We start from the raw sequence: 12,005 nt of genomic DNA, 5'->3' as shown, positions 1-12,005 counted from the left end.
AGAGGCAGAGGCAGAGGCAGAGGCAGAGGCAGAGGCAGAGGCAGAGGCAGAGGAGGCATAGGCAGAGGCAGAGAGGCAGAGGCAGAGAGGCAGAGAGGCAGAGAGGCAGAGAGGCAGAGAGGCAGAGGCAGAGGCAGAGGCAGATGGATTTCTGTGAATCTAAACAGCGGTTTCCAGGACAGCCAGGGCTCTGTAGAGATCCTGTCTAAAATAAATAAATAAATAAATAAATAAATAAATAAATAAATAAATAAATAAATAAATTTTTAAACGGAGGTAATATTTCTTTTTTAATGCTAATCTTGCCTTAAACATGGTCAAAGCAAAGCAGTGTTTTTACTCTCTGTATACAACCTGGCCCAATACAGATGCATCACTGGCTGCTGTTCTGTGATGGTATCCATCACTGGCTGCTTCTCTGAGATTCATTTTTTATTATTTTTAATTATATGTATGAGTGTGGGTATTGTGGAGTTCAGAAGAAGATAGCCAATACCCTGAAACTAAAGTTGCAAATGATTATGAGCTGTGTAATATTTGGTGCTAGGAACTGAACTCAAATGCTTTGCAAAAGCAGTATGTCCGCTTAGTCAGTGAATGATCTCCCCAGTTTCAGTCACTGAATAATTTGCGTCTTTTGTCAATAATTGCTCAGCAGCACACATCAGAATGCAGCACTGAACCTGGACACTAACTCTGGCATCTCCTAGGAAAACTGCCTGGGGAACATTATCCGGTCCTTTGAAAACTGTTACTTAGGAAGGGAAGGCAATCTTGTCCCGATGGCTCAGTAGGCACACAATGCTTAGCTGCCTGTTTTAAGATAAAATGGACTGATGGGTATTTCTATTGCTATGCTAATCTGGTGAGTCATTGATGCAGTGACAAGTAGGGTACAAACACCTGTGAAATTCACCCAAGTGCAGCCTCAGCTCTGGAAAGAGTCAGCACTTGTCAACACGACTTATTTCTACACCCTCTGAAAGTCAAGCTAGCTTAGGATGCGTCCTTTAAGCCTCAGGGGACTCCATTACTGTCTTCCAGGCTGTGAGCCTTAAACAGTAAGTACTGACATCGCTTAGCGACGAACTGTGATTTAAGTATATCCAAGAGACTCCTTTTTTTTTTTCCCCTCTTCTACTGGAAAAAGCAATGGAAGGAAAGAAATATTAAAGGCCCAGAAAAAACCCTACAAGATCTACCTTAACAAGTCAAGGAACACAATCGATGGAGGGGGCTTTTGTCACTGAGGTTGGCTTCTGTCTCTGTTGGTCTGTCAATGTTCTCTTTCCTGTTTTGGGAGGGCAGCCTAGCTTCTGGTGGCTCACAGCCCTTTACCAAATATACAGGCATACATATCTCTCAGTAACCGAGTATGAGAAAAATCACTTCTATTTTCTAGTTCCAGATACATTATCAAAGGATGAATTGCTGAAGTATTAAGCATAATAACTTTCCTTGGGCTTAGAGGCTTGTTCTTCTCTCCGAGTTAAATCAGTATTATAAAACACTTCCTCTTTTAGGACCATAACAAGTGACTTGCTGACACATTTGGTAGCAGTGCTTGCTGGTAAGCATTTGTCTGTCAGGAAGTTTGCAAAGCCACTAGTACTGCTTATCACCATCACCACAAACCACAGAAGTGCAGGTGGGAACAGGGGGCCTCTCACATACCTTCCCAGCCTCCAGGTCAGAGCAGTCATAGAAGAGCTGCTTCAGCTTTCACTGTCTCTCCAGAAAACAACACACACACTGCTTTGTAAAGGAGCATTTATTTGGCAAGTCTGATGATGAAGTCTCTATCCTGGGCTCCTTACACTGAGCCACAGTGAGATCCTAGAATTTCCAGTCTCTGGCCAGGTTTCTCTGTCCCCAACTACCTCATCAGCCCATTGCCCTGAGAAGGAATGGAGGACATCTCTGAAATATGGTCCTGCTGTCTTATGTACTCCAAAGGCCACTGTGCTGACCACCCTGTCCCAGACTTATTCTCTGTTGACTCAAATCTGCCGTAGTGACAGGAAAACTGTGGCATCTCAAGCTCCAACACGTTGCAGAGTCATGTTCTAATTTTTACAGAATAAAGTGTTCCCCGGTTTGTCGTCCGTGATTGAGAATTAAGTGGCTATGCTACACGGGACTGATCTCAATCTCAGGATTGACTCTCTTGATTACAGCAAGGGAGGAAACACTTGAAAGGACAATGTTCAACTCACCAGTACACACCACACTTTGGTGAATTTTTTATGATCCTTCCATCACAAAGAGACATTGCTCATTTTTTGTTTTCTTAAAATATATATTAAGGTAGCCAGCCCAGCCCTGTAATAATTAAAATAGGAAATACATATGGCTCTGATGCCCTTAAGGCATACTTAATACTAACATAATTAATACCTGAACAGGGACAGAGATGACTGTTGAATGCAATACATACACCCCCCCACATACACACACACATAGACGTGTGTGTGTATGTGTGTGAAAGCTCTGTACATCCTAAGGGAAATTGATTCTATCTAGTGATAGGACTGAAGATCATATATAAGAGCTAATACTGAGGCTGGAAAGATGGCTCAGTGGTTAAGAGCACTGACTGCTCTTTCAGAGGACCTGAGTTCAATTCCCAGCTACCACATGGTGGCTCACAACCATCTGTAATGGGCATACAAAGCCCTATTCTGGTGTGTCTGAAGACAGTGACAGTGTACCCACATATATAAAATAAATAAATCTGGGAGGGGGGAGAGCGCAAGCTAATACTGATTGTCAATTTGACGGGATCTAGAATAACCTAGAAGTCAAACCTCAGGCATGTCTATGAGAGGTTATCTTGATTAGGTTCATTGAGGTGGGGCACCCATCATCATTCTATGAGCTAGGATCTGACTAATAAAATAGAAAAAAAGCAAACTGAGCACCAGCACTCATGGTTTTCTGCTTCCTGACCATAAATGGGTTTTGACTAAGCTAGCTAAACTCTCTCACCATGGCTGCTCTACCCTGATGCAATGTCTTTCAAATAGTAAAGTGATAGAAATTCTTCCTTAAAAGTTGCTTTGTACACATGAAACTCAAGAAGAAGAAAGTCCAAAGTGTGGATACTTCATTCCCCATTCTGAAAATACCCATGTAAGGAGTTACAGAGACAAAGTGTGGAGCTGAGACGGAAGAAACGACCATCCAGAGACTTCCCCACCCGGGGATCCATCCCATAAACAGCCACCAAACCCAGACACTATTGCACATACCAGCAAGATTTTGCTGACAGGACCCTGATATAGCTGTCTCTTGTGAGGCTATGCCAGTTCCTGGCAAATACAGAAGTGATTGGATGGAACACAGGGTCCCCAATGGAGGAGTTAGAGAAAGTACCCAAAATGCTGAAGGGGTCTGCAACCCTATAGGAGGATCAACAATATGAACTAACCAGTATCCCCAAGAACTGTGTCTCTAGTTGCATATGTAGCAGAGGATGGCCTAGGGGGCCATCAATGGGAGGAGAGGCCCTTGGTCTTGCGAAGATCATATGCCCAGTACAGGGGAATGCCAGGGCCAGGAAGTGGGAGTGGGTAGGTTGGGGAACAGGGTAGGGGAAGGGTATAGGGGACTTTCAGGAAAGCATTTGAAATGTAAATGCAAATGTAAAAGAAACATGGTCAGTCGTTCATAGTCATATTGCTAGTGCCATATTGCAACACAAGAGCCCAACATCTCTACCTCCAAAGCTTACAAGCAGGACAATTCTCATATATGAGTGAGTCTCATACAACAGCTCTTTTCCCCATCTTAGCTGAGTATCTTAGGCTGCACACTCTGACAATGGCTGAGTGTGTGTGTGTGTGTGTGTGTGTGTGTGTGTGTGTGTGTGTGTTTTAATTCTTTAATCTCAAGGAAAAAAGTTACTTTTTGGATTTCTATTTCATTTTAGACCTTTTCCTCCCACCAAAATTCATTCTGCCTTCCCACCAGGCTGGCCCTCACCGCTGTGGCTGCTCATTTCTTAAAGCACCTCTTCTTCTTGGTGATTCCGGCATCTATCCTAACTCTCCACTATTCAATCTCTGAGAAAATAGAAGTTACTGTGTATGATCCTTGCAATCACATATGTAGTTTTCAAAATTCTAGCTGGAATTCTTTCTAGTGCGTACACCAATGAGGAGATGATTATGGCTTAAGCTATGACAGAGGTCGGCAGTGGTAAGAAATTACTGTATTGCAGATAAGGGACAGATGGCAGATTTGCTGATGGGGTGGTATATAACATGAAAACAAGAAACAAAAGGAAACATTTAGATCAGTTTTTAAGCAATCTGGTGAGAGATGACCTGAGTGCCCGGCTGGGGAATGGCTTAGAGGAAGAAGTGAAGCCTCTGTTTGCATTGTACAATTTTGAGATACAACCCCCTTCCCTACTTTCATTTTATTTCTGTGGTGTGGTTAACCACAGACAGTTGCTATCTGAAAATAGAATATTTCAATAATAATTCATAATTATCAAATTATGTGACATTCTGTATAGCATGATGACAACATATATGTACTGTTCTATCTTGTCTTGGATATGAATCACCCTTTTGTCCAGTGTATCTCTGTTATAATATGTATTACAATATATGTGTGTATGTATAAATGTGTGTGTACACACACAGACACATATATATGTATGTATATGTATATATATATATATATATATATATATATATATATATTTGTATATTAGCTACATTTTCAGGCATCCATTGGTAATCTTGGAGCGTATTCCCAATGGATAAAGGTGACTACAGTACCTGTGAGAGACTCAAGGAGGTGATTAAAGGAGATGACTCTGGTGACCTTAGAGTATGGAAGTGAAGGCATAAATTTCATGCTTGTCAGAAAATAAATACTGTTTAAGCCTTTATGTTTAAACATGGTTATTTAGGAGGGAGAAAATGGTGAAAGACTAGTCAAAAAGTTTACCAAAGAAATCAGAGTACTTGTTGAAGTAGGAAAAAGTCGAGGACTGTGAGCTTTCTGGGGAGGGGGGAAAGGTGATTTTTTTTTTGAACAATTAAAAGTATTTGATGATTTCAAATGCTGCAGGAGGTTGAGTTGTAGTTGAACCAAATGCTAACCATTTGCCAGTGCCTACAATAGTACATAGCTCATAGTGTCTGCAGTAAATAGTATTCAATAACTTATATGCTAGTTGCCATTTATATCACTGATTACAGCAGGAGAAAGTTCTTAAGGCAGAATCATCAGTGAGGATTCAAAGAAGGGACTTAAATTGCAGAAATACACAGAACTATGTAACAGAAACTCATTCTGCCTAGCGAAAGAAGGTAGGTACCGTACTACTTGGGAATCAACAGAAAGCACCACTTTGCTCAGAATCTTCAGCCTAGAGGTTTACTCAGCAAAGCCGAGTTCCCAAGGGTGTCTGCAAAGCTTTACAGTTAGGAAGAACTGTTGCAAATTTATGGTTGTTCCTGGCTGCCTTAATATCACATCAGATCCTACTTTCTCTGTGATAGCCTATATTCAGGAATGACTCACCCACTGTACTACAAGAATAGAGCTGACCTTTGTCAAGTGGTCCAGCTCATTGCAACTGCTTGGTAAGTCTTCATCATACATAGGGTCTCATGGCAGCAAGAAGCTATGTGTGAACTGGTTGACTAGACAATAATGCATTGAAAAATACATCAGAAGGAAGAGGAGATTCATCTATCCTGACTCAGGAGATGAAGGGAATCAGCAACTTGAACTGCACTGAGGGGGGTGAAGAGAGCATTAATGGGAAGAGGAGGATGTGAGAGGTTATTCTAGATCATGAGACAATTCTTAGGGGGAGAAAAATCACATGAAGCTAACTTGTCTGGTCAGGGATGGTCAGTGAACCTCCAGCATGACGGTGGAGGAGGAGGGAGAAACAATATACTGACAGATGAGGCTCAAAATGTCCAGAAAGGGGCAAAGTTTCACAGGACAAAGGGTCCTATAGGAGTTTAGATATCCTTTAATAAGAAACAGTTTATTTGTTTTTTAGGAAGAAAAATGGAGATTGATTACAGGGTGGATAGAGATGGATAGACAGACAATTAGGTACACACAGACAGACACAGATTTACTGTTCTGAAAACCACTTCTCAGGTCTGTGCATGCTTAAGTATATTTTGGATCTGCATATTCCTGAGAAGTCATTTTCTACCACTGTGTGTTCAAATTCACATCCTATGCTATGCATGTTTTTTTTGACTAGTTGATCTTAATTGAACTGGAGTTTTCCTCATCCACATTTACATCAGTGTTGCCTTTAATATAACTGATTTATAGTCAAATTTCTTAATAGTCCTATATTATTTGAGAGTCCCATTCCCTGCAGTAAAAGAATTTGGCCCAAGAGTGTCCATATGCAGCTAAGGATATTCTTAAACACTAATGAAGGGGGATCCTCCTTTGTTAAGCTCCACACATAGAAAACCTTATGTGACCTACAAGATGTGCAAGGGTTAAAATGGAAGAGAAACTGAGGGAGTAGCCAACCAACAACTGGTTCAGCTTGAGACCTATGCTATGAGAGGGAGCCAACCCCAACACTGCTAATGATATTCTTCTATACTTATACACAAGAGCCTAGCATAATTGTCATCAGAGGGGCTTCACCCAGCAACTGATGGAAACAGATATAAAAACCTATAGCCAAACATTAGGCAGAACTTGAGAAATGCTGCATGCTGTAGAATAAGGAGGATGAAGGATTGTAGGAGCCAGAGGGGCCAAGGACACCATAAAAAACATAAAGAATCAACTAACCTGGGGCCCATAGGGGCTCACAGAGACAGAACCGCCAACCAGGGAGCATGCATGGGACTGACACAGCCTCTCTGCACATATGTTACAGTTGTGTAGCTTGGTCTTCATGGGGGACTCCTAACAGAGGGAGCAGGGCCTGTCTATAACTCTGTTGCCTGCCTTTTAGACCCTTTCTGCCTACTGGGATGCCTCGTCTAGCTTCAATAGGAAAAGATGTCTAGTTGTGCTGCAGTGGGATATGCCAGGGCTTTTTGATATTCATGGGAGACCTCCCCTTTCCCGAAGAGAAATGGAGGAGGAATGGAGAGAGTAGGAAAAAAGTGGGGAAGGGGCTGGGGGAGAGAAGGAAGGAGAAACTGTGGTCTGGATATTTATAAATTAATTAATTTAAAAGATTTTAGGTGGCTCCATTACAAGTCTATTCCATGGGTCTGCAGAGGTGGCTCAGTAATTGAGAGCACTTGCTGTTCTTGCTGAGTTCTTAGGTTCAGTCCCTAGCCCGGACATAAGTAGCTATAACTACCAGTAACCCCAGTTTCAGAAACTATGACATCCCCTCTGGCCTCTGCAGACACCTGCATATATTGGGTGTTCACACAGACATGAACATGTACAAAAATAAAATAAATAACCATAAGGAGAATACCCCGTGTAAAGAGAATACCCCAAGAGTTCATCTTCCTGACTTGAACCTGGTCCTGGGCTACCCCTAATCTATTTGTTTTCTGCCTTTTATTCCAGTCGGAGCTGGAATAAAAATCTCAGTACCCTTCCTGAGCTGGTGGGAAATTGCTCCGTAAGTATAGGTGTACCTACCATGCTTACCCGCTCATGGTATGGGTATGCTTTTACAAATGGACTGGTCTTCAGCTGGGTCAAGACCTCTTATCTTATCAGTCAATCTTTTTCATCATCGTTCTCTTCAACATTCTATCTGCAACCCTAACAGTGGAATTTCAGAATAAAGCCTTCCTGAGCTCTTCTCATTATATTAACCACGTTTCAGAACTCTGTCTGGAGTGCTATAAGCACCTTTGCCAAAGGCTTCACATTTCCCTTGCTATTTGCTTCAAAATCTTCAAATTCCATCTACTCTGATTCACAGCCCGGTACTTCATCAATTTTATTATTTTCAGTGATAGCTTGCTATAACAACTTACTATTCTGTTCCCTCTCTCCCTCTCTCTTCCTCTCATACTGCCTATGAGCTGCTGAAATCATCTCTTGGCACCTGCAAGATGTCTGCTTTCCTTAGAATATCTGCTAACTCAAGATGTCAGTGGCATTGTGAGTGTGAGCTGTCACATTAATCTTTCTACGCCCGACCTTCTCTAGCCTTCTGTTTCTGGCCTCCTGCCATACAGTGAGTATTCAGGCTCCCATCAAATAGATGTTCCCAGGAAGTGGCCCTTCTATGCAAGTTCTCTCTGCAAAGTGCTCAAAACATGTCACCTCCATGAACTTCCAGATTCTTAGAAGCCTTAGAAGAAAGTCTCACTTATGTGCCTAAGATTTATTCAGTGAACCTAACTAGTGCGTTTCTTTGAAGCCTGTCTCCCATTAGCAGCCCAGGCTTCATACTGAGATTAGCCTGTATATCTATTTCTGGAAGCAGTGGTTTCTCAGATGGGGGTAAGCTTAGATAACCCCCTAACTCTTGGGACTCCGGACAGACTTGCTTTCTTATAAAACCTTCCAAATACCTGGGTGCATATTCTATTAGAAAGGCATATTTGCTTAATGTAACCTCGTGAGGAAACTTCCAAGGACTATAGTACACATCCCTTTTGCTAAGCATTATTGCAGATATATTAAGCCACAGTGTACAGGAAGCAGATGTCTAAACAAACAGGTATAATATGTGGTGGTTCAGGTGGCATTCAGAGAGCTTCGGGGGCTGCAGAAAAAGGTAATCCTCCAGCCTAAGGCATCAGGATGGGAACCCAGGACTTGAAAGGTTACTAGGGACACCTGCATCTCCACATGTTGCAGATCATTAAAGTGTCCCCTGGGATAGCTGCAAATAAACCCCAGGGAGAGGGAGATTAACTAATTCACTTCTATAGACAAAGGAAGTGTGGGTGTCACAACCTATCAGCTTCTGAAATGCTGCAAAAGTTTGAACAAGGGCCTCCCACTAGCTTTCAAGTATTCTTCAGAGAGCCTATCAAGATAGAGAGGTGGTGACAGTAGTCTGTACTTAGCCCCTTAGCTCTGATTTCCATGTAAATAATTGCAGATTTTTGTAAAAGACTCCTGACATATCTCATAGATCAGAACACCAGTGAGAGGGCAGACACGACTATTTTGCCACTTTTTAGTGACCATCATTAGAAGTGTGAAGTTCGGGAGAAGGTGCTGACACACCATTTGACATTTCCTCCTGATCAATCCCATCTGGCCTCTCGACTTAGCCTCCTCCCCCTGACTGCGGGTGAGTTAGAGAGAAGAGGTGGACATGGTGGACATTTGCCTCCCAGTTCCTTCTTCATCTCCACACTAGGGATCAGTGTGTCCATGGGACCAGCCATTCTAGGTTTTCCCCCTGCCCTGAGGAGTGAGGGAAAGCTTCGTACCAGCACTTCAGCTTCTATGTGCTTGACTTCTTCACCTTCCCTTCATTGGTTACAGAGGAGGAAAGTCTACCATTTCCGGTCTCTTCTCAAAACCACAACTGTTCTCAAAATTAATCAACAAATTACCAGTTTTGCCAACAGATCTGCTGTTTAGTCACCTTGAAGAGAATGACCACATCAAGTTCTCTGGTCAAACCTGGTGTCTGAGACAAATAGAATCCCAGCCTGCAGTAAGAGAACAAAAAAACCAAGCCACAAGAGAAACCACAGGAATGTGTGCTTCCTCAAATTGTATCCTTTGGAGCAGTTATCCCCGATGCTAGGCTTCTTTCTGCCTTTAGGTTCTGTGATATCCCTGGGAAATCTTTCTTTCTGTTTCAGTGAAGTCTAGCTCACACCATGCAGGACCAACTTCACAAGTATGCGTCACCTAGGAGGGCTCCACACTCAGGGTCTGACATTCTGTAATCACCACTGCAAAGTTCCTAAGAACTTCAACCACGTGGATTTGTTCTAAGTAGGATTCAGTAAGACCCAGAATACGTGTTCTCCTGGGCACACAGATTCTTAGTGCAGACAAGAAGAATATGAAAGGTCGCATACATTCAACATGTCTGTGTATCCTCTCACCTACTCACCAGCCCTTGGAAAAGACAAAAAGTCTGAGTTGGATGCCCTAGAAAACTTTAGTTCAAATGCAGTCCCTCCAGATGTCTCTCTGCCTTTTCATCATACCAAAATAGCTTAAAGACTTTTACTAGCAGACACTGAAAGGGCTGGGACTGAGCACATATGTTTTGCTATTTCCGGAAAAAAGAAGGATGGCCCCCTCCGGGGTGCTGGATGTCAAGGACCTGGTGCACGATACAGACAGCCAGGGGACAGCTGCAGAGATCATTGCATCATTGAGGGCCATGTCTGCTGTGGATTTAGCATATGAAATCTTAGGAAGGGAGGATGCTTGATTCAAATTCTCTGCTCAAGCAAGTTCAGGATGTGGGGTGTGGGGGCATACCCATAGGAGGATTCTATACTGCAGGGAAGACCCATAGCCATCCTGTGGGTCAGCAGTCCCACAGAGACTGTCCTCCATACCCGAAGAAGCAACACTCAACAGTCAATTTCAAGCACAAATGAGGATAAATATGTGGGTTCCTTTAAGAAGCAAGCTTTGCCTGCTTTTGTAAAGGAAGCCTAAAGTTACACTTGCCTCTTGTCCCTCCAAATCACAAGTCTTCATTTTTGGTTCCTGTTGCTTATAACCAAAGGAATCCTAAAGTGTACACCGCATAGCCCAAGGCTCAAAGTCTTCAGAGTTCTCATGAACCTCTTTTGTATGAGCCCATGTTGCTTTGTACATGTTACCACTTGGGTTGGAAGCATTTGTTCAAATTGTTTTCCATTTTTAAATGATGAATCCTCTGAGGCCCTGTCTTACCTCTGGTTTTTTTTTGGGGGGGTTGGTTTTTTTAAGGGGGGGGGATGTTCCGAACATAAAATTTACACTCACTGTGTGTTTACAAAATAAATGCCAATATTATCAGCCACTGAGACAAGAACGCTTTCCAGGATCACCAGATTTTATCCAGCTAATGATAGATAAGAAAGGAGGCTTAGTCTATCAGCTACATATCGACAACTGCTTAGTTAAAGCCCGATTTCCATTCCAGCACTAATGCCAGGCTGGCAAAGCAGATAAACACTCTCCTATTCAGAACCTTAACCCTCGGGTCAGGTTATGCTAATCTCATTTAGAACTGTTTGCAAGCATTCTGTCCATTTAACCCTAAATGCCAAAATATTTAGCAATTATGTATCGCTTGGCTTAAAATACTTCTGTCTGTTTATCAAATATGTGAGCAAAATTTTTTTCTAAAGGTTACACAATGTAATTATAATTATCTTTCCTTTCAGCTTTTGTTTTAGTTTCCAGTTAGGGTAGAAGGAGCTGTAAGAAGGGAAGGAAGAGAAGGAGGGAAGTTGTGTCTCTCTCCTTGTTGACTGATTAGGTTGGTTATCACATAGGTAATGAATTGCTATAGTATGCCAGGCACATTCTTTTCTTAGACATTAAGCTGTGAGGATATGACCATGTGTTTGCTACCCAGGGCTTCCACCCTCACTGCACGGCAAATAACATGTAGACAAACACAAATATGTAATACTGAGCGTTCAGTCAGGCTGCTTATGAAAAGCAGTTGAGCAAGGTTTGGTCTTGGGAGCACTAAGAGTGCTTCTATGATCAGAGCAGAGACATAAAGAAAGTGACCACCCATGAAGGCAGAGAGGATGGCCATGTTCAAGGACTGGTAGGAGCCAATGGGATTCTGTAGAAAAAAAGAGTATGTGGATAGTGGGTGGCCAACGTGAGGACGGCTGAGGGAAGGATGTGAAGATGACCATAAAATGCGTACAAAGCCAGACCACTGGCTGAACTCTAATCAGCATTTCTAAGGGTAAAGTTTCTCAGTCAAGCAAATGCCCTGAATGGGAGCACAACTGGTACCCACTTACCCTCTGACCACAGCTCACATGGACCCAAATTCACACCAGAATTGTATCTTCCATCACTAGTTCCAATTTTCTCTCTAAGCAACAAAACTGGAGAACCCCATTCAGGTGTGGAAC

General features: G+C 42.5%; 1 protein-coding gene across 1 annotated transcript in view; it reads right to left on the bottom strand.

Annotated features, from left to right (window-relative positions):
- Positions 1-12,005, bottom strand: part of Nell1 (neural EGFL like 1) — an 827,697-nt gene that overhangs the window by 288,357 nt on the left and 527,335 nt on the right. The window lies entirely within an intron of this gene.

The sequence above is a fragment of the Mus pahari genome, chromosome 1 (genome assembly GCF_900095145.1).
Source record: "Mus pahari chromosome 1, PAHARI_EIJ_v1.1, whole genome shotgun sequence".
NCBI classification, from domain to species: Eukaryota; Metazoa; Chordata; class Mammalia; order Rodentia; family Muridae; genus Mus; species Mus pahari.
This window is presented reverse-complemented; position numbering and strand designations above follow the sequence as displayed.